This window comes from Balearica regulorum, chromosome 16 (assembly GCF_011004875.1).
Source record: "Balearica regulorum gibbericeps isolate bBalReg1 chromosome 16, bBalReg1.pri, whole genome shotgun sequence".
Lineage (NCBI taxonomy): Eukaryota > Metazoa > Chordata > Aves > Gruiformes > Gruidae > Balearica > Balearica regulorum.
The window spans coordinates 6,718,184-6,740,212 of NC_046199.1; positions in this window are offsets into that span (position 1 = coordinate 6,718,184).

Below are 22,029 nucleotides of genomic sequence, written 5' to 3' on the forward strand. Positions count from 1 at the left end.
AAGTCTAAATCTAACTCAGAAGCACGTGTAAATACCGGCCTCGGGCATCACGCTTTTACCACCCCTCTAAAATCTGCCTCTTCACGTCCCCTACAAGCACAGGCCACTTTTAACATTATGCTTCAATTTGCTGCAAATTCTTTGAAAGAAATTGGGGAATCTGGAATCTGTTCCAGTCTTCACCGTCTGCTTTAACACGCAGGCCAACGCCAAGGTCCGCAGAGAAACCGTACAGGGACCCTTTCTGGTGTAATTACAGCTTGAGCTACACGCAGGAAATACCCAACCTTCCCCTTGGCCTCACCTTCAATTTACTTCACAACCCCTGAACAGTAGCTGAACAGAGAGAGAAAAACCCAGCACACATACTGGTTGCTTTCTAAGAGAAAGCCAGGACCCTGCGGTAGCATTTACCCAGCTCCAGAGGCACAAGTCACCCAGGACATGACACCGTTTTTCCACTGGAAGCCAGATGCACAAAGTACTCAACTGCTTTCTAAAAATGCCTTTCTTATGTTTTGAAGTAACGTGGTAAGCACAAACCTACCTTTGTAATGCAGCAGAGACACGCTACGCACTGCACTGGCACTCAAAGCGCCGGTGAGCTTCACAAAATCCCTACTTTATATTCAGAAACAGGCCTCTGAACACAGACACATAACAATAGGGTGGAGGGGATTTTCAGAACACAAAAGGCCAGTCAGGTTTGGATTCTGCTTGATATCTTGGGTTTGACCAATTACCATGAGTTGAAATAAAAAATTCTGAGTAGCTGGAAATATTCCCCAGTTTCATTCCCACGGAAGAGAAAGTGCTTAAAAGCGTTCTAAGGTTAATGGAAAAGTGATGAAAGAACCATTTCTGTAGAGCAGCATTTTGAGTAAATGCCTCCTTCAAATACATTTTCCAAGCATTATAGCAGAGAAATTTGGGATAGGGTTCAAATCTCTCAAACTCCTGGAAAGCGAGTGGTGAGGAAGCAATCTATTGCACGGCTGCAGGGATGCTCCAGTTAGCAGCTCCAGGCTCTGCAGCGGCCGAGCTGGGGCTACCAGGGGCCAACACCCACGTGAGCAAATCACCCGCTGCCGGCACGGCTGCCCAAAAGGTGTATGCATGCTGCCTGCAGGGATTTGTCCCAGAATAACATCTTTCCAAAGCTGACTGACACTTTTTGCCTCCGAGGGGAAAGCTGTTATCCTAAAGCTTCCCTGATTAAGCAACTGGGGAGTGTGGGAGCTTGCTGCACCCCTAATTCCCATCTAACCATCAGGCCAAAAACTGGGGTTTGGAAATACCGTGAATTTGAGGGTACACTTCCCTCCTGGTGTAAAACAGCGTATCCCAGGCTTGCTTTACAAACCCGGGAGTACACTGGAGCAGCGCGTGGTGCCCACCAGCAGCTCAGAAACCATTAATTACTAAACGAGTGACAGCAATGAGTCTTCCTCACCACTAGCGTGTGGTTACCCGCTCCAAAGCGGGCTGGGATTAGCAGAGGGGGTCACAGCAGTTGCATATTGGTGCTTGCACCAGCTCCCCAATCTGCATATGCAGTAGCTGTGACTGCATGCAAAAGTTGGTAATGTGATTACACACGTACCTTGTTGATTAATTGGTACCACCATGGTTTACAAAAGAAAAAACTCTCCAGCATCATAAATAATTGAATAATAATTATTTCATAATTATTCATTGTGTTTGTTGCTGTTTACATATACTTACATTGGACCAAAGGGATTGCAAATATTTTGATAAGAATGTCAAACTCATTAGCAGTGTTAGGAGAAAGCCTGTAAAGGCCACTGGTTTTCAAACAACATAAGAACAGCTTGGTGTGCACTGTGCATTGAGTTTACTTCTATAAAAACTGCCTTGCAAGGTTACCTCTCAGCAAAACTGCTATCAGTAACAAGAAACCTTAAAAAGCCTTCAGCATAAATATACATTTCAAACCCAATGGCTCCAGCGCAGCAAGGGATGTGTTTTATGCAGAACACACGCATGAGTCTCACAGGTAATTTGCTGAATCAGGATCTGAAAGTGGGAGCTATTTTCTACCACTGCGTAGTGCTTTTGTAAGGCATTGAATTTTAAACGACCCTACCAAGAATGAATACTGATTTTGCCATTGGCGTGCTCTTGTCCCCTCTGCTCCAGTGCCGCCCTGCCTGTGTCCCAGCCCAGAGGTGAGGGCACAGCAGATCAAATCGATTGCACGCTCCCGTGCTATGGATGTTAGCGAACAAGCTTCTCGTGACCCCTCACCTTTCTGCCATGGGAAAATGGTGGGACACTCATTTCCCCCTTCTTGCAGGAACAAACAGCAGCAGTTTTAGCTCACAGGAAAACATATTAATGGGTATGCTTCATCACATAAGCTGCACTTTACAGTATAGTTAAGCAGTTATGCAAACCAACAAGCTACCCTGACAAAGTTCTCAAGATTCATCAGACTGAGGAAATACGACAGAAGTTTTGCGTTTCTATTGACTTAGCTTTAGTGCCACAGAAGGCACTGGGAAGAACGGATGGAAAGAAAGGCTCTGGTGATGGACTGATCAAGCTGAGTTAGTAAGAAGTAATCAGAGCAAAGCAAAGCAAATAAGACAGCTGCCTGCAGGCAGCCGCGGCCAGGAGGCTGTGCTTGCCTTCCTGTTTGTGTTTACCAGGACATAGCTCCTGCCATTAACTGCATTGTGCTTGCAGGGAGCAGCAGCTCCAGTGATGGATGGCTTCTGTGGAGATCCTTTGTACCTGCCAACAGGGCTGAGCAATAAACAGCCTGAGGCAGCATCCACTTCATTTCCTTAACACGTAAGTGTGCTGTGCCCGGCTTTCAGATCATGCACAGGAGCCAGCTTGTAGTAACAAAGCGTATTTGTGTCCAGACAATTACACACCGGCAAGTTCCTGCAGCTTCCTCCATCTCAGGAGAGAGGCGAGATGCAAAGAGCTGAAAGCCAAAGGAAGGCAACGGGTGCTTTATCAGTTACCTGTGGATCACTGACCATTTGCCGGCACAGTGTGCCTGTGGAGAAAGACAAGCCTTGTCTTGCAGCTTAGCAGGATTCCCAGCATATGTTTGTATTTAGTTAGGAAGCCATGTTGATGTTCAGGTATTGGATCACCTCAGAGCCACCAGCCAGTCTCCCTTGCCCATGATCAGAGCAAAGCAAAGCAAATAAGACGACTGTCTGCAGGCAGGCACAGCTCAGCAGCCACTGAGCACCACCGGTGCTGGAAGAGTCTCCAGGAGGCAGGCACCACCTCGCAGCTCCTTGTATCAGAGAAAGGGCAGGAGAGGGATTTAGATTAGCTGCATTCAAGCATTCATTACCAAACCATCTTAATAGAGGGAAGAGGCAACGTACCCCTGACCCCAGCATCTGCGGCCATCTCCCCTCTGAGAACCTGCCCCCAGCTGGCAGGCTCTGACGAGCGGGCTCTCTGCAGTCGGTATCCAGCACGGCTGGCTCTTTGCAGAAGCCCACAATCTTTAGTTTAGCATTGACCTTGTCCTGCATAATGCCCAGCAGAGTATCAAGGTGTGTGACCTCAGCCTGTCATAATCCCTCAGCCGCTCCAGCCCCGGGACTCCCACCGATGGCAGTAGGAGCTCCCTGCACCAAGCAGCTCCAGCCTCAGCCCTGAGCACTCCAACTCGCCAGCGTGTTTGCAGAACAGAGCATGACATACTTCTAAAGAGTGACAAATTACCAGGAAGGGCTTCCCCCCTGCACCCCAGCTCCGCTGTGCACAGCCGAATTCCCCCATGCCGCATTAACAGCTAATAAAACAATAGAGCTTTTAGTGGTGGACTTCAAAGGGATCTCGGGCAGATGAATGAATTTAGCATTTCTTCACTTACTGTCAGCACTGGGGGAGAAAAGGGCAGGCTGAGGTCAAAGGCTTCAGCACGCAGCGGCAAACAAATACAGCCTGGTATTTGGGCTACTACAGAAAAATGAGTGGTAAGTCAGCTACACAGTTGGTAAGTACCAGAGTTTTCTCCTCCTTTATCACTGCTCATCTACTTCAGCTGCCCTATTTCCCTATTTTCTTTGTTTGGGTGGGGGTTTGGGGGTTTTGGTTTTTTTATTTTCCTGTGCTACATGACCACTACAAAAAAATACTATCAAAATTAAAAAAACCCAACCAAACCATAGTTACACCTAAACCACAGGCCAAGTCACCAACAGCTCATTACAGTGCAGAGAATCTTTAGACAGCCTGGCCCAAACTCAAGCAAACATAATTATTTTCAGACATAGCAACACAATTGCATTTGGTAAGTGTGCCTCGAGGTCTCGCAGCCAATTTACAACTATCTGTCCATCTACAAAGTGATTTCTGTGAACCATTAGCTCATTGTCACCTGCAGTCACAATAAGCATCCATACGAATTAAGCTTTGAATTGTGCAACTAAGAGTGGATTACTATTACTTAGAAGGTATGTCCATTTTAAGAGATGAAGAATGAAGTATGAGATAGTAGGAAAAGTGGGGAGAATAGCATTTGTCTCGGACAGCATAGCTCAAATCATACCTCCTTGGCAATGTAGATAAAGACCCTCCAGCAGCTTACTCCCACACGGACTGAGAGAAAAACCAGAGCTAAGCAGTATAAATTGCACCTACAATGGAGATGCTTGCTGGTGGAGAAGACAGTCAAAGCTTCACAGCTCCCACCAGCAAGGCTGTGCCAACCAGATCTTCACCAAGGATGTCTGTGGGGCAGTTTGGAAGGGATTGGAGAAAGATCTTAAGCAAATGAAGCATCGTTTTGTAAAACTACCACAAGGAACATGGCTCAGTTTCTTATTTCTCCTCCATTTTCTGACTGGTGCTTAAGTCATAACCTTTACTCTCACACAGTATCCGAGGAAGAAAGAAAAAATCTCTGACTGTTCTGTGCATGGGTTTTTTATATCCTTATGTGGTACACGATACCCAAAACAACGGGAATAAATTATCCTAGTTTTTAGAGTTGGCATGTTTTAGCCTCTTGAATATTATCATCTATATTCTACATCATTTCCAAGTCCAGCCCAAATGGCTTGTTCTGGAAAACAACTTTAAAAGTTGCAATCATTTATGTCACATTCACATCTGCTGACAAATTTTCAAAGCATTCCCCATTTGGCTGTCCTACAAAACACTTCGGCGGAGGACACTTTCCAAGCATTCACCACCGCCATGCAGCAACAGGATTCGCATGCAATCAGCTCATGGGGAGCTATGGCATTGCTCAAAAACAGCAGGCTCGCAAGCGGGGAGGGAGATAGCCTCCTGATAACTGAGCTGACAACTTCTAGGTTCTCTAAAACCAGACCCTTCCAAGAATGCCCTTTGTTCAGCAGTTGCTCCATTCAGTCTCTCTCTCTGTTTGCTTGTAATTTATTCCTTCTAAAAGTCTTGCCCTAGGCTAGCAGAAAATTAAAACAAGGAACCAGATTTTCTTTTTTTTTTTCCTCACTTTTGCTCTTTCATCAAGAACAGTGAAAATTTGGCACAGTTGAATATTTTGTTCAGCTCTTTCTTTCAGTCTTTGAAGTCCCCTAAAGCTTTGGTAGGAGTCTAGGCTTCCACTCACATCTGCTTTCCATGAAGCCATTTACCGCACTTTATTTGTGCCATATTAGATTTTTCAGGACAGGGACAGAACTAACGAAGCATTTACATTCCTGGGAAAGTGGCATGTATACAACTACCACATTACTCTGATAGAAACAAACTACAACTGACATATTTCAAGTTCTCAAGCAAGAAGCCCTGTTGCACTACGGGCAGGAAAGGGTCCAGAGCTGCTGGTTACCTACTTCTTTTTAATGCCCGCTTAAAATTAAACACCCTCAGTGCAGTTTTAGTTTACACAGTGATGAAGAGATGCTCTAGCACCTGTAAGAAAATGAAGGAAAATGTCTTATAAGAGGGAGAGCTTGGATGAAAGCTTAATGAAAACAAATTGTGGTTGAACAGAAGCTGCATCAGAGACAGTATCAATGACACAGAGCACTGTCAACAAGATAATGGCATCATGCTGGTAACTAACTGCTAAGGCATTTCTTTTACAAGCAGAAGACTAATCCTGTGACAATGCTCCATTCCAAGGACTTTATTGCTGTCAGAGCAGGGAAAGGGTGTTGATTGAATCTCTTTATCAGGTAGATCCCAGTGAACCATAGGGACTATTGATTATCCTGCTGTTTTCTATTTTGTATTTCTCTCTTTAATAATAATAAAAGATACCCTAAGAAATATTTGTCCACTTCTCATACTGAGAATGTTATTGAGATTTTTCTAAGACAGAGGCAATAAAGTAGCAACTGAGAAAAACATGCCTTGGAGAAGTCAACATCAAGAGCCCAGCAAGCTATTCCTTTGAGCACAATCTCCAACGGCCCTCTGAGCTTAAAGAGGGGGAGTTTGTTAAAAAGCCAACTGGAACTTGGAAAGTTCATCAGAGGATTGCCTATCCAAGCTCAGCACAGCTCCAATCACTGAAGCTCATGGAAGAAACATTTTTTTGGAATCCAGCCCTTTGCCATTCAGGCAAAAGACCAAATCACAACCAAATGACAAAGTCTGAAACACGTGCTTACATTCATTCAGGCTTGGGAAGAAAAAGTCACTTACTTCAAGCTTGATCACAGGGGCTGCACATCAGATAGCAAGCAAAAGTCTTCATAATATTGCTTCACATTACTTAAGGCAGAAATGGCCACATCAAGGCCTCATATGCTGTTTTGAGCATCCAAATACCAGACTTTGCTATCTAAACAGCCACATGTAGCTATGAACAGCTGCAAGGAAGGTGATAGCACAGCCTCTTACCTTGGTTTCTCTCACTGTTTGAAAGTGAGCAAATAACATGTCCATAATGGAAGTTATTTACTACATCCTGTCACTGACAGGTAGGATCGTAGCTAGATACAGGAAGATTATCCTGGCCTTGATGGAAAGCACGGAGAGGGTGTGTACGCCCCATCTGTAAAGCTCCATTCAGTTTCCCCAAGATGAACCGTGCTGGTTCCTGGGCATGTGGTTTCCTAGGGCCTCCTCCCTCTCTCCGTCCTTTCTGATAACATCTTTCTTCCTAACAACATCTGTTTCTCCATGTCTTTCCATGGAAAACATTTTCAAGTCTGGAGGGTATTGAAATAACCCACGAGAGAAGCATTGCTGTCCCCAAGAGATGCCTGTCCCCGTGTCTCTTACATTACAAGAGGTATCACGTACCTTCACTACCATCATGTATTTTGCTATCAAATTGCACATCCCTTACAGAAATACTGAGACACGAATCAGGTGTTTAAAAGTCACATGGATCCTGAACCTTTCCCTAACCTGGGCAGGGGATTGGATGCCCCAGAGATGTTCAGGTCTCCCCTGTCCAGAGGGGCATGACTCTTGCTGGGAGGCATTTGCAATCACTGGAACAGAGGTAGGGGGCCCGAGAAAGGGATGCTTTTTCCTGCTGCTTTAGTGATTTGAATTATTTCATGATGGTAAAAACTAGGAGAGGAAAAAAACCACAGTGCTATTTTAAAAAAAAGAAAAACATTATTTAAAAAAAAGTGCTGTGCCAGGTAAAACTCCTCTGCTTTGTTATTATGAGAGTTCCCAGTATTGATAATTTCTCCTAGTCGCTGGTTTGTAAGTTACTTCTGAGTAGAAAATTCAATTACATGGGCCAAGTCAACAATAATGTTTTTCCTGGCAATGGTTCATTTTGCCAGTGGAAACATTTTTCCCCCTTCTTTTCTGGATTCAGCTCTGCAAAGTTGCTAAATTCTTCCAGATCTCTGGTCTGATGTGATCATAAATATCCTGATTGTATTCCACTGATTGACAGACTGGGGATGGATTAAGTGGGGATTACAGCCTGGAATGATCAAAATGTGCTTTCATGGTCAGTAACTCTGCAATAAGTCATAGTTCCAATGTACATTAACTATATAATCTAATTAACATGCCTGTTTATGTATTTAATATTATTCTTAAAACTTTTTAATAAAAGAGGTTTTAAGGAGAATTATATGTTGTTTAAAATATAAGAACCTGTTCCTTGAATGTACAGTAGTTTGGGGTTTGCACTGTCATTAAGATGACTAATAAAACTATCTCTTACTATTAAAATGTGATTTGAGCAGTATAATGGACCTAATTCTGCCCTCACTGATAGGTGGGTAAACTCCGGTTTTCTGTTTTATTTAAAGTTACTTTGGGTTTACATTTTACTAAATTTAGGGCAGAATTTATTTTCATTAGGATTTAAAAACTACCTTCTTAATAAACTGAGACTATTAAATCCATATAGGCACATAACTAAAAGCATCTGATTTTTCTAAGGTCCTCAGCACTCACAGGTCTCAAGGCTGTCATTATTTACTGAGTAGGAGCAGCAGGAATTAGTCTTGTGGGTACAGACCTTAGATGTTTTACTGCACAGGTTCACATACACGCAATACATACCTAATGATATCAAACCAAATTAAACAATTCATCAAGGCAAAACTCCAAACTGCAGCAATGCCTTCAGCAGCTGCACTTGTGAATATAAAAAGAGCTTGTTATGTGATTGCAAGGTCAAGGAATTATAGTGGAGATGTTATGCAATTGTCCATAAAAACTGAAATCTGAAACGAGAAAATATTTTGCAGGACTGTGGATTCTTTGCTGTCTCCAATCCGCCCAGCCTTGAAGTCAGCATCTCAGAGCTGTGACTTGTGTTGCTCTGCAGCAATACCTCTACTCCAAGACCATTTTTTAGCTTTCAGAAGATTTTGCGTTTTCACTTGTTTTTCTGCCTGCTGGAACTGCAGCTGAGCGTCCCTGGGCCATGCTGCTGCAGTGGACATTACAAACCCCGCCGGGCACAGTTGGGGCTGCAGTTTCTACTTAAAGAGTTCAGGTAGGTATTCAAGCTCCTCCGGGTACCTCAGGACTCTGAACTTGGTGGCCCTGATGACAGGGTCCCAAGAAAGTTTAATATGGTGCGTACTGCTGAGCAATACTGATGTGAGCCAGGGTGAGAGGGAGCCCTTCTGCCACACGCTCAGATCCAACATGGATGTCCTCCCTCCATTGCATGGCCATCGTCTCACCTATGTTCTTACAACTTTTCCCTGACTTGGGACCTTTTTTTAAAAAAAAAAAAAAAAAAAAAAGAGGTGAAAAGTTTCCAGCTGTCAGCCTCTGATGTCCCTGCTGCCCTCCTGATTAGAAAATGTGCCAAGACTGTTTGTTCTGGTGCACGGACATTGCTAAGCAAGGATCAGGATGGACGCCACCTGACTTGGACTTAGGACCTGATATGGAGATCAGAGGAGGGTTCAGCCCTCTGCTCACCCAACACCTGGGGTCGTGGCACAGATCACAACTGCGCTGGGCTGTCACCAGAGATCCGGAGGTGATGGCTTGCCTTGAGACTGACCTTGTGCAGGAGTCAATCCATCACCCCCAGGATGAAATGCACTTCATCGTACTGCTGATCCTCCAAGCCACACAGAAAGCTCTACCCAAAGTCCCTTAAATGAAGTAGGAATGTTTCAATTTAAAGGAATTAGAAGCATCTTTAAAATGTGACGGTTCCCATCATACAAAGTCCCTACACGGTGCACTGCCCGACAAGCCTGATTATTCCCCAGCGGGCTGGGGGCTTAGAAAATATGTCGAGCACTCAAATCATTTTAGATCCTGCTGCACTGTACATACCCAGAATCTGAGCAGGGTTCACATTCGAGGGCTTATAAAAACTTGAATACACTCCAATAACTTAAATCACTCAGTGAGGTTTATAGTGATTTAAAGCCATTGGAACTCTCCACGTTTGGTGCGCAAGGGCTCCAGCTTGGAAGAGAATCAAGGCATGTTCCAGCATGGCAGCTCCAGGCATATTGAATCAATTTCAGCATGTAAAAATAATTAACAATGATAAAAATACATTAATAATACTGTAATTATAAGGCCAGACCAAAGTTTCAGCCTGAAGAAAAAAAGAAAAAAAAAGGCTGCAGAGATTCAGCAAGGTTCGTGAACAGCTTGAACTAGGAGTAATGAGGGATTTCAGTGACAGGGAAATAAATGGAGGCAAATCAAGGCTAAGGAGCAAAGGAAGATCACATTTGTCAGTAGTTAAAAAGTTTTACTGGCCTGAGCTGCAGGACTTGCTAAATTCTGCCCTGGAGCCATGCCAGTGCAGCATTGCTAGGACAAGGGATCAGAAACAATTCAAGGTCCAAGATCTTGCAAGCCATCAGGACTAGGATCAAATGCCATATATCACAGAGTTGGCTCATAAATCTCTGCTTTCTAGTAGCATATAGTAGGAAGGCCAAATTTAACACCTGTCTGGAAAGGATGCAACATCGTCTGAAGGATGCTTTTCCAGAACTTCCCAGAACCAGCTCAGTCCCTGCAGGGTGATGTCAAGCCCAGGGGACAACAGGGCTTTGGTTATTTCTACATGAGCTTTCCAGCACCTGGTACATCAAAACTTCCAGCCTGGATCAGCACCAGGAAATGCCCAAGGCTGCAGGAATACATACCAAAAGATATTAACCACCAAATGGTTTTGTCACATCAAATGATTGATTTCTTTTGGTCAGAAGTCCAGGATGGTTTTTATTTCATCAAGGCTGATTCATGCATCCCAACTTGTTCTGTACTCAGCCATCATGCAGGTGCCTCCTTGAGCCTCTCAATGATGCCATCCCAGCCTGCAGAAAAGTTTGTCAAATGAACTAATAGCACAAGGTCTATCCAAAGGCTGTTACATCTTGCACGTTCTTTCCCCACAGTTTCCAGTGCACGTGGTGGAGAGAAGAGGGTTGGGCAAAGACAGGTGATGTCCTTTTTGCAGAAAAAAATACACATTAATTTTAATTCCCCTGGCAGAAGAAGGAGAGGTGTTTTCTCATTGTTCATGTTAAGGTGAGTTTCTGAGCATAGAGGATAGGGACTCTGCTTCCAGAGCTACCAGCAGAAAAATAAAGCCTAATCTTATGCCATTATATTCACAATTCTACTGTGGTTTTGAAATGAACCCTTTACTTTGGCATGAATTCCCATCTCATTTTCTGTGAAATACAACAGAGCTCACTCAGGACAACTGCAACCAAGAGAGATTTCTATGAAAAAAAACCTGTAAACCCTTTACTATCTTTAATCATGAAAATAATTCAGTTGCTGCAAACCTGATATTCATGGCTGGGGCCCAAGGACCTTGCAATTCACAAAAGCACTGAAGGGATCCATAAAAAGTGGCTGGCCATGAGGAATTTACACTTGTTTTTTAAAAGGGAGTAAAAATGTGGCTATAGCAATTTAGAAGAGTTTATGTATTCAGGCCTTAGAGAGGTTTAAATCACTCAGTTAAGAAAGATGCATTGGTGCATTAGCAAGCCTTCAAGCAATGTAAAGAGCCAGAAGAAATTATATGACAGAAGCATTTCTGGGCAGAGTACGCTTTCAAGCTTCCTCTGCCCACAAAAAGGTTCCCCAGCTCAGCTGCATGGTAGACTCCAACTTAGCCCACCTCACGTTCAAAGCATCCTCCCAACTCCCGCCATGTCCCTTCCACCCCACACCCTGCCGGTGGGGGCCCCTCACAACCCACGCTCAGACAGCCCAGCTCCCCTTGAGCAGCCCCTTGCATCACCCACCCTCTCTCAGCACCAGTTGTGCTCCCCTGGGATGACCAGGGGCCTTTCACCGACGGAAACGTCCAGGATAGGGAGGCCCAGGAAGAAAAGCGTTTTCAAAAGGCTCAAGATAAGAAGGGGTCTTAGAGATAATGACAATCCCCAGCCTCACAGCATGCAAGACTAATTGCAAAGCCCATCTCCCTGACCCGGGTTTCCCACTCTAAGCCCTTCTCTGTTTCTCATATTCACTTGCTAATTCTGTTCAAGCATTTTAATCCTATCTAGTACCAAGACAGAAAAGTAAGAACTTACTATTTGGAAATAAAGCTAGTGAGAACACAAGAAGGCAGTGAAGGAAGAACTGTGATCTCTGGTTTTGGAGGGTCTCAGGGCCCCTGACCTGGACTCCCCATGTTGCCCTCAGGTACCTAGGGGAGATGCTGCCCTCTCTGCACTGGGCACTATGACTGTTCAAGCTACCTTCCAGTGTCTCACATCTTTTACAATACTGTCAGACACTGCTCCCTGCTGACAAGGATTTGCTGGTAGACTGCAAAAATTTGGGGCATTACATTTCTGCTGCTTGCAGGGGCTGTCACGCCACAGTGATGCTCCTCGATGCTGCAGCAAAGGGGCCAGCTACACCATACCTGAAGATGAGAACTGAGGAAAAAATAGCTGATGCCAAGCCATTGAACCAGGGACAACACAACATTGACAAAAGCAGCTGTCTCTCAAGCGGCACATGCTTCACGGCTCAAAGAGCCATAGCTCCATCTCTGCATCTCCTAATGCTGCAATCCCAGGAAAAGCCCGGGTGGCTTTGCTGGCCGGTCACACTCCCAGTCTTGGGAGCAAGTATAGGGAAAGGCACTTTTCTTGCTTTAGCTTCGAGTGTGTTTTACTTTCCTTGCCTTGGTGCCCTCAGGGTGGTTGTTGGCTACAGTAGATGGTGGGGTTTATTTTTCTAGCTTGTTGCACCCCTCTTGGGAGAAGTTGTTACAGTTGTAGTTGTATTTTTCCAGCTTTTCCAAGCTTACCAACTCCCTAGGGTGCTGTTTGCCTGAGTGGTTTGGTACAGTTTTATTTTTACAATAACTATTACACTTTTTAATTTTATTTTTGTATGTTAATTAAATACTTTTTAATCACAATGCAGGCACAGTTGCAGGGGCCAAGAAAAATACATAAACAAGAAGAGAATCCAAACATATATCTGCCCAGCACAGTACAGAAAAACTTTCCAAACCCAAGCTCAGTCTAGCCCAGTCCTGGATCTCTGCATTAAAAATTTAACACCACAACTCAGCCACCAGTAGTCTACTCTTCAGTTCACCGCAAATCTTTTCTTTAGGTTATCAAGTAGGAAGGTAAAATGCCCAGAGAGCAGCCAGTGCGCATATGCAAGAGAAATGCTGAGTTGTGGCACCAACTCTGCCCACCCCAGGTTCACAGCAGTCCTTGAACCAGAGAAAAATATCCTGAAGTTCTCTTAGTTTTTGTCAGATCACCCTGAAATTGTACAGCTACTGCAACTTGTTTCTCACCCTTGGGGCTGGACACCAGTCAGGTTAGCCAGTTCAGTCTACTGCCCTACACAGTGTCTCCTATCCCAGTCTTTGCTCCTGCAAAATCCACAGGGAATCAGCTTGTCCACCTATGCGCATGCAGCAGAACAGAAGCAGAGAGACCACAGACATCCGGAGAGACACGTCCTTGCCTAGCATGGTCAAAGTCACCTCTTTAAAGTGCTAGTGCTGTAAAATTCTTGCCATGCCTGAGAAATAAAATGTGAGATTTAATTTAAAATGAGAGATATTAGAAGGGAGAGCTGCAGGTGATGAGGTGCTGGCATTTCTCTGGCACAGGGCCAGGAGGGTAGGAAAGGAAAACAAGCTGGATGCATTATGTCCTACGTACCTTGGCAGCTCAGTGACACTCATGTAGGGCTCATGAACAAGGCAATTAATGACGGGGAAGTGGCATTAGCTGCAGCATAAGGAGCACAGTAAGAAATTAGAGCTGAAGTTCATTCAAAGCACAGGAGACACAAGGCCAATAAAACAAAATCCAGCAGCAGTGCGTAGGCGAGAAGTCAATGCACTAGGCATGCAATGGAAGTAGGGAAGATATTTTTTCTGACAACCCATGTGTGATCCTTGCACACCCTGTTACCCTTATTTTTTAAATGTTTGACTAAGTGGTGATTTCTTTAATATCTCCATATATCTGAATCATGTTAATTAAAGGCTGGATGGAACAGCTAAGTATGAGGACCCCTTGTCCTCAAAAACAGATCTTCTCCAGTACTCTCAAAATTACATGATGAAAACTGCAGCAATTAAGTTACCGGAATGCATACAAAAAGCTAAATAACATTGTTTCAGATATAGCCCTGCTTTTCTATTGTGAGCACACTGAATGAACCTCAATGATGAGTGGACCATACTGGGCACAAGCACTGGGGGTCTGTTCTCCCATTTTAGCTTTGGTAGCCCCTGGGCTGTGCAGCTGCAGGCCAGTCTCAGCAAGAGGCTTGCTCAGGGTATTTTACCGCTCTCTATGTCTGTGGTGGGCACAAGGACCCTTCCAGTCACTTGGAGGACTTTCTGGGACCAGGCCATGTTAGAAGGATGTTTTCCTATTATTATTATTACCACCACCAAAACTACTTCTGTTCTTTAGCTTGAAAAACTAATTTAGCAAACGAGTCCAATCTCTCCATTTAAAGCTGGGCAGAAAAAAAAAAATCAAAGCAGCTTAACTTCATAGAACATGTTTTAACTAAAATAGATTGTTGCATAATATTACAAAGAATATTAAAAGAACATTTGAAAGAAAATTTGCTTGGAAATGTCTATTTTTAGTGTTTTCCCACAATAAATTTTTCTTTACCATTTGCGCTTATTTTCGTGTTGTGGGGAAAATACAGCTGTGCCTGCTCCTTCAGCAGAAACTCTGAAGTCTGTCTAGCATGTGATGAACTTACTACATTTGTTGTAAATACTTTTAGTAATTTATAGCAATTTGATTAGAGCATTTCTGAACAGGCAGCAGCTCCTCTGCTCTTGTAATTTGTCCAAAAAAGACAACAACAAGGCTCAGCTGCTTGGCTGCCAAGCAGAAAGGTCAAATTACTGACCTCCATTTTGGGGTATCGGTTACAGCCACCTCAGCACTCCCCATTGCCTGCTCCGGTTGTCCGACTTCTAAATATAGCTGCTCTAAGTTGCAGGATATTCTCTCCTTGTACACAATGGCAATACGGTTCATCACCCCCCCCCCCCCCCCCCCCCAAAAAAAAAGCACATCATGGGATACTGGCAATATTTATCATCAAAAGTTACAGCCTTCGTGCTATCTTATTTATTGAGTGTTGACAGAGACTTTGATGCTGCTGGGACACCCAAGTAAAGACAGCACTGTTTGAACTGTTTAAGCTTGAAACAGCAAAGCTTGGTCATATACGTTGGCCCAAATAAAACTGGATGAGTGGCTCCATAAAATCTCAAGTAATTTTGAACAGAAAAATTAGGTTCATAGATATTTGCTACACTGAAGATTGTTTTACATTTATTTCAGTCATAGGAGCGCAGGCTGACCTGAAATGCATGATTCAGGCAGACAAGGCAAAGAGATGCAGGGCTGGGAAACAGGATCTAGGCAAGTCCCCATGGAAGCAAGTCAGCTCCCCCATGAGCCTCCCTTCCTCCCCAGCGCAGTGGATGGTGGGGACAAAGCCAACCCTAGAGCTGCATTCTGGCTTGTCCTATTTTTAGGCACAAATATGTTATTCATAAGAAACTCTCGGGGTGTCTGTTGGTTTGGGAAGTCACAACACAACAGCAGGAGACTGATCCATCTTCCTTCAGGGAAAACCCAGTGGTGTTTGCCAGCATCCCGCAGCCTGGGGCAACCAGGGTCTGAGCAACACATTCCTTCCCGGTGGCTTCTCTTTCTCTCCTGCTACAATAACATAAATATATAAAGCTTCTGTCATTAGAGAATCCCTATCTTTAACTAATAACTAGAGGGTTCTCTTAGTACCAACAGTTCTCTACGGAGCTCACCCTGCAAGGATAAGCCCTTAGCAATTTCACTACCCATCATCTGAGACCAAGGTTGGACCTGGGGGACAAAGATAAAAGTCTTTCAAAATATGCAAGGGAATAAGTGAGAAAGATTGGCTTGCACAAGGCATTTTTGACATTCCCACATGTCTCAAATGTCCACAGCTTAAACACAAACAAAATCAGTGGAGATTAAAAGAACTTTGACCCTATATTCTTCTTGCCTTTCATTTCAAAAAAAAGCAGCCAGAAGCCCCTCATGCACCCTCACAGGCACACGTGGTTGCCCAGCACCCTGGCTCAGGCCCTCTTTCCACCTCTTACAGGGGGATGAAACTTCCCCTGAAGCCCAGCCAGGCTGCCCAGGGCACGTTGTGCTCGGTTTTGTATCTGCAGTCTCAGCAGAGCAGTGAAAAAGTGCTGTCAGGAGTGTTGAACAAACACCACGCTTGAGTTTTCACTGGGCTTTTACGGGCCCAGAACAAAAGCCTGGATCCCAACCCACTGAAACTTTGGGGCATTTGAAATCTGGATCCAGATCTAAAGCTTGTGTTTGGACTTCCATCTCTAGGGTTTCAGTTAGGAGTTCAGTTCATAAACACTTCTGCCACGGCCTTTTTCTGCTTTACCCCACCATGAATCAGGAGTTACTGCTATGAAATTAAGTTAGACCTGACCACAAGTGGGAATAGAACAGAGTTTACTCGTATAACCAGCCATATCTTTTTGCTTTTTCATTTCTGAGTAAAAAGCAGTTAGGGACAGCGGCTCATAGTGCACACAGTCCTGGGATAAAGCGTGGCAGTGCAGTGGTAGGAGGTGGTGCAATTAGGTGGGACAAAGACTCAGCAGAAGCACACAAACAAAAAAGTGCTCAAAAGTGGATGTGAAAATTCATCTCTTCTGCCAAATGATCAGCACTGGCACAGCAAGCACGCACCACAGACTCCACTGCCTGTTACAAGCCTATACACATCCAGTTCAAAATGTTCTCACTCATGAGCTCCTCACGGAAAATTCAGCTCCTGAGCTTTGCTTGTCGCTCAGAGCAGGCAGGAGTCACGTGTTTGAGATTTCACCAGGCAAAGTGCTTCTGTACTGTCAATGAAATAATAAACATTTTAACATAAATTAAGAAAAGCTGCCTATGGGCTTGTAATAGTAGAACTCCAAACCTGCACATCCTGGCTCCGAGCACATTGCTTTAAAAAAACTACTGTAAGGCTTTTCTGCAGCTCGTACACCATGGAAGGGAGAATCTGAACTGGAGGATGCTCCCCAATCTGCCGCTAAACCACTGTGACATGCTGAGCTCAGCACCAGTGCACTGTCTCCTGGACCATGGGGAGCCCAGAGAGCCTGATGGTTTTTTGGGAGGTGATGCTATCACCCTTCTTTCTCCCCCGACTTTTTGCTGCTGCTGCTGCTCCCATTCCTGCATTATAACTTCCCCAACCATTGAGGACTCCCTGGCAGAAGATCTAAGGATTTTATTCTTTGCTGACCATTTCCATGGTGTGATATCTTTTTAATGTTAAAATCTGTTAGGTAGATAGTTCGTACAGTTAATATAACCAGCTCGTGACTTACTTTCAGGATCCAAAACATTCATCGCATGCTTCAGTATGACTGTTAATTACAAGTGCAGAGTATTATTTTCTATTCACAAAGGAAAATGAGCTGATGGGAGGGGAAGCAGTCATATATAAACCATCACCCAGTTCATCAGCAAACTTTGCACTAACCCTTTGCTTATTCAGTGCTTTAGGGGTTAATAAAATCTCTTAGAAAGCAAAAAGTTTCCATCTGTAATTGGATCCTTTGTATGTGCTTTCCGCTATAGGAATCAACTTAGCATTGACATTCTCATAAAAATTTCCATTAGATTGAGGACTGAATGCCCACTAAGGCTATGTGTGGTTTTGCAATTGATTCACTGAATGAAATCTTATCTAAAATCTTTTTATTTTATGCTATTATGGCCACAGGGGAAAATAGTGATGTAAAAATTTTCACTGCTTAGTTAATGCACAGTGCCTCTTGGAAATGGCCTCCAGGTTACCTAAAAAGATTGCCTTTTCTATTTCCCACTATTTTGTTTCATATTACCAGTAATTGAAAAATGTTTCATTTGTTACAAAGTTACATATTGACACTTTGGATTGAATTCCCAACTTTTATCTTTAATCTTCTTATTAGATAGCTTCAGACAGCAGTTCATGCTATCTAGATGGGGAAAACACAGTTCATCAGCTTGCATTTTTTTCAGCAAGACATAGTTTTCATAGAACACATGTAAGACTGCTCCTGTGCTTTAAAGCTGCAAAGAGCAGTTTGGCCATGTAGAAGCTACAAATCAGACTTTCTATAGCTAGTGTCCCTGTAATGGTGGTCCTCTCGGTGACTCTCCAGAGAAGACACAGGGATAGGTCAGAATATCACAAGAATGTCAAATCTTTTACTTCTTTAAAGTGATACCCAATCAAGAAGAACGAGAACTGGAAAGAGGGAATTTTTTGTCTTTGCTTAAGATCTGCAGGCATACATGGATTAGCTACTACATCTTTTTCTTCTTGACATGCTATGAAGGATGATCTCCCAAACCCAATTCAGAAGATGAAGCCAGAATTAAGGCTGAACTGAGGAATGATCAGAATACTTTGCAAATATTTTTATGTTCTCCCAGCCATCTACCCCATTCCCATCTATGCACCGCAGCCACAAAAAGAACCATATACTTACACTGCGTACTTACAGTACGCACAGCTATAACCTCATAAACAACCGCACAAACCCAGGACAGAAGCACGTGTACAACACCTGCATGCTCACACCCTGCGCACAAGCACTCAGATACGCTAAATGCAAGCACATGGCTTACACATAAACATATGCACATGGACATATGGTACACATGTGGCTTGTACCCACAGAGTATGTATTTGAAACTAACAGGTTTATTTTCCTTTTCTCTCTGCTGGTCCTGGCCTGGGAACTTCTAGCGTCCCAGCAGCAGTTGCAGCGTCCCTTACTCCAAGCCATGAGACATTTGAGCCACTGAGTAACACCATCCAGGTGTAACAATTCAAAGCAGACAGTAATAATAATAATAATAAAGTTTATCTTTGCTTTCCTGCCTCTCATTTCAGTTGCAGGAGGTCTTTGCAGTGTATAGGAATAAAAAAAAATAATGCAATCTCTTGTCCTGCTGCTGGGGTGAAGGCAACGCAGTGCTAGAGCAGCCAGGAGCAGTGTAAGACTGTGCCAGCCTGGAAAGCACTGCTCATCCCAGGATGCGGAACGTGCCCCATCCCTTGGGCTGGAGGCAGTCAAAGGAAAGAGAGCAGCCCTGAGCTGTGTTCGTGATGTCTGAATGGTCCCTGCCTGCCCAAGCTTCTCCACAGGAGGAATCTCCACTTTCTATGATATATGGTTCTCTACACAACACTTAACAATAATTTGGAAATATCAATCCAGCATACCCTAGTGATGTTGTATTGTCAGCTTTCCAAGCATTTATTTCAAGCTGAGTTCGCTGGCATTTTCTAAAATTTTCTTTCCACGAAAGCCGTTTTCTTAATTTTTTTAGATAACCTTAAGTTTTTCTTTAAAAAAATTCTCAGATTTCAAAATTAAAAATGTATATCTTAGTCTGAGTGTGATGAGTGCTCTACCCTTTCCTCTGCCCTACCTCACCTCCACAGTGCGAAAACATGAGAAAGTAGAGGAACAAGATAGCAGGAAAGAAAGGATACAAAACCAACCAAAATCAGAACCAAAACTGTAATTTCAAAATCATTTTTCTTATTTTATGTGTTTTCTACTGAAGATGCCAAAACCACTTCTTTGTCACAAAACAATTTTTAAAGTAATATTAATGAAAATAGTCATTTTTCCTAACAAGTCACATCTGGCCTGGCTAATCCTGAAGGCACCTGACATTAGACGAGCCATGGGACTGTTGGCTCAGCAGTGATATTTGTCATTAGTCCAGGAAGAAACCTCGAATTGGCAGAATTTTCATTCTCTGCATACATGAACACACACAGTGTGACCACAGCCTGGAAGTTCCCCAAGACGACAAATGAGCTGAATCCCAGATTTCATTTCAAAGTCAACCTCAGAATTTCCATGGTGCATTGAACCGTCCGGCCTCACATCCAGAAACCAATGAGGTGACACTGGCATAGAATAAAAATAATGTAGTGATGAAACAGGGCCCTGAAGTACTTAGCAGTGACATTTTAAAAACAAAATACCATTAAAAAAGCAGTTAAATGGCCTTTAATTGCCACGACTCTAGTGTCACAGTCTAATTAAACCCTTGTCCTTCTGCCGAGTTAGAGCTACACCCGCTGAAAAAGGATGCCCTGTGATAGACATTATGAGGTGACCTCCTCCATCCCAACATCTGTATAACTGCCCTTAGTTCTAATGAATGCACGTGCTGGAAGAATGACGGGATTTCCTACAAGCTCAAATTCACCCCATAAACTGCAAAGCATTGCTAATGTTTCTGTCTGTCCTGCTGAAATCCCGTCCCTGGATCAGAAACGCAGAAGAAATGAGCTAGACCCCTCGACTGAAGTTCCTTGCAGTTCCCTTAATATAAATCTAATGCAGAAATAATGGCAACTTATAATCCAGGCAGCCAGAAAGCAGTGAAATGAAGCAAGCAGCCAGTTTATAGCCTCAACAGCGCTTCTGAGACTAAAATTCAATTTCTGGCCCCAGAAGGTGGTTTTGGGAGAGCGATACCACCTTGCGCACATTCCTGCTATGCACCGCTCCCACCCCCAGCACGCAGACCTGTCAAGGCTCACACTCTGAGTGCAAAACTCTTTCCCTCGGCCACGGCCTCTTGCTCATCCACCTCAGCAAACTCACTGTGCATATTCACGGGCTGCTGCCACCGCTGCCTCCTTTGCTGGGACACTGGTGAGAGCACAGCTGGTCACCCACCGGTTGCAGTGAGGTGCTCAGGAGAGCTGCCATAGAGCAGGGTACAGCACTGCTAAAATTTCCATCGCGTCGCTGGACTCAGCATGTTTGGGGACACGCCTGTCACACGACTTGACACCATTTGCCCTCTATCCCCATCCATGTCTCTGTGCAGCTTAAGAGCTCTGCGATATTACATTTTAACAGACCAGTAATACTAACGAGCTTATGACTAAAATGGCCGTCTCTTTCCCAAAGAACCCCTTGCCAGTAAGGATTAAATGCCCACCTGGTCTTACTGAGCATAATACCAATAGGAAACAACCCTGCTTGTTTCAGGCAGAACAGACTAAGGACTGAGACTTGTCCTTCTCCCATGTATTTACCGTTGAACATTGCTATTACTCTGCATTCTCATTTCACACCCAGACTGCCAATGCCCTGCTTCATGCCAGACACCATTCAAATACCTTGCATAGAAACTTCAGAAAGAATAAACAATAATAAACATGTGTTAAAACACACCCCTGCTTGCAGTAAGGGACCATAATCACAGACCCTAACACAACGGTCTTGCAATCCAGCCTGAGAAAAAGGTGAAGAGACATTTCCAGGTCACACAGCAAGTTAAGGATGGACTAGAGAAGACTTACCTCCTTCAAGTCAGTCCTACTACAACTGCTTGCCCTTCCTGAGGCCAAGCTGCCTCTCCTAGGAGGCAAATATACCCAGCCAGACCATTTTACAGACAGTAGTAAAAAGGTCAGGCTCCCTGCACCTTTTTGATGAAGAACTAGTCTGCCTGTAAGCAAAGACAGGGACAACAAGACAGCAAAGAGGAAGCAAGGGGGAAAGCTGGCTGGAGTGGTTGCACACACAGATGGCATCACTAAATGGATTGCTCTGCTACGAATATTTTTGACTACAGACAGATTTTCAAAGCTGTTTTGGAGACTTGAGCCCCAAGTCTCCTATTTAACATGAACCTCCACACCTGGCTTGGCAAAATAAATATCTATTTCACAGGTAGGTGCTTCTATCTGCCTTCTCTGTGCACCTCTTGGGGAAAGCGAGCACTGGGGGTCTGCAGAAGGAAACAGCAGCCCATAGCATGCAGGCAGGTCATCTTTTTGCCAGGACCAAAGCACTGGGATGGTGCCCTGTGGCTGGCAAGGCGGGAACCTGTAGCAAGAAAGCAGCAAAGAGCAGCCAACTTCTGTGCTGGCATCGCTTAAACAAGAAGAGAACTTGTGTCCACGGCCCGCATTGCTCATGATTTACACTGACACAAATAAGATCAGAACCAGGCCCTTGTGCTTTGTTACAACAGTAAACACAACAGGGAGCTTAGCCTCTCCTCCTCAGGG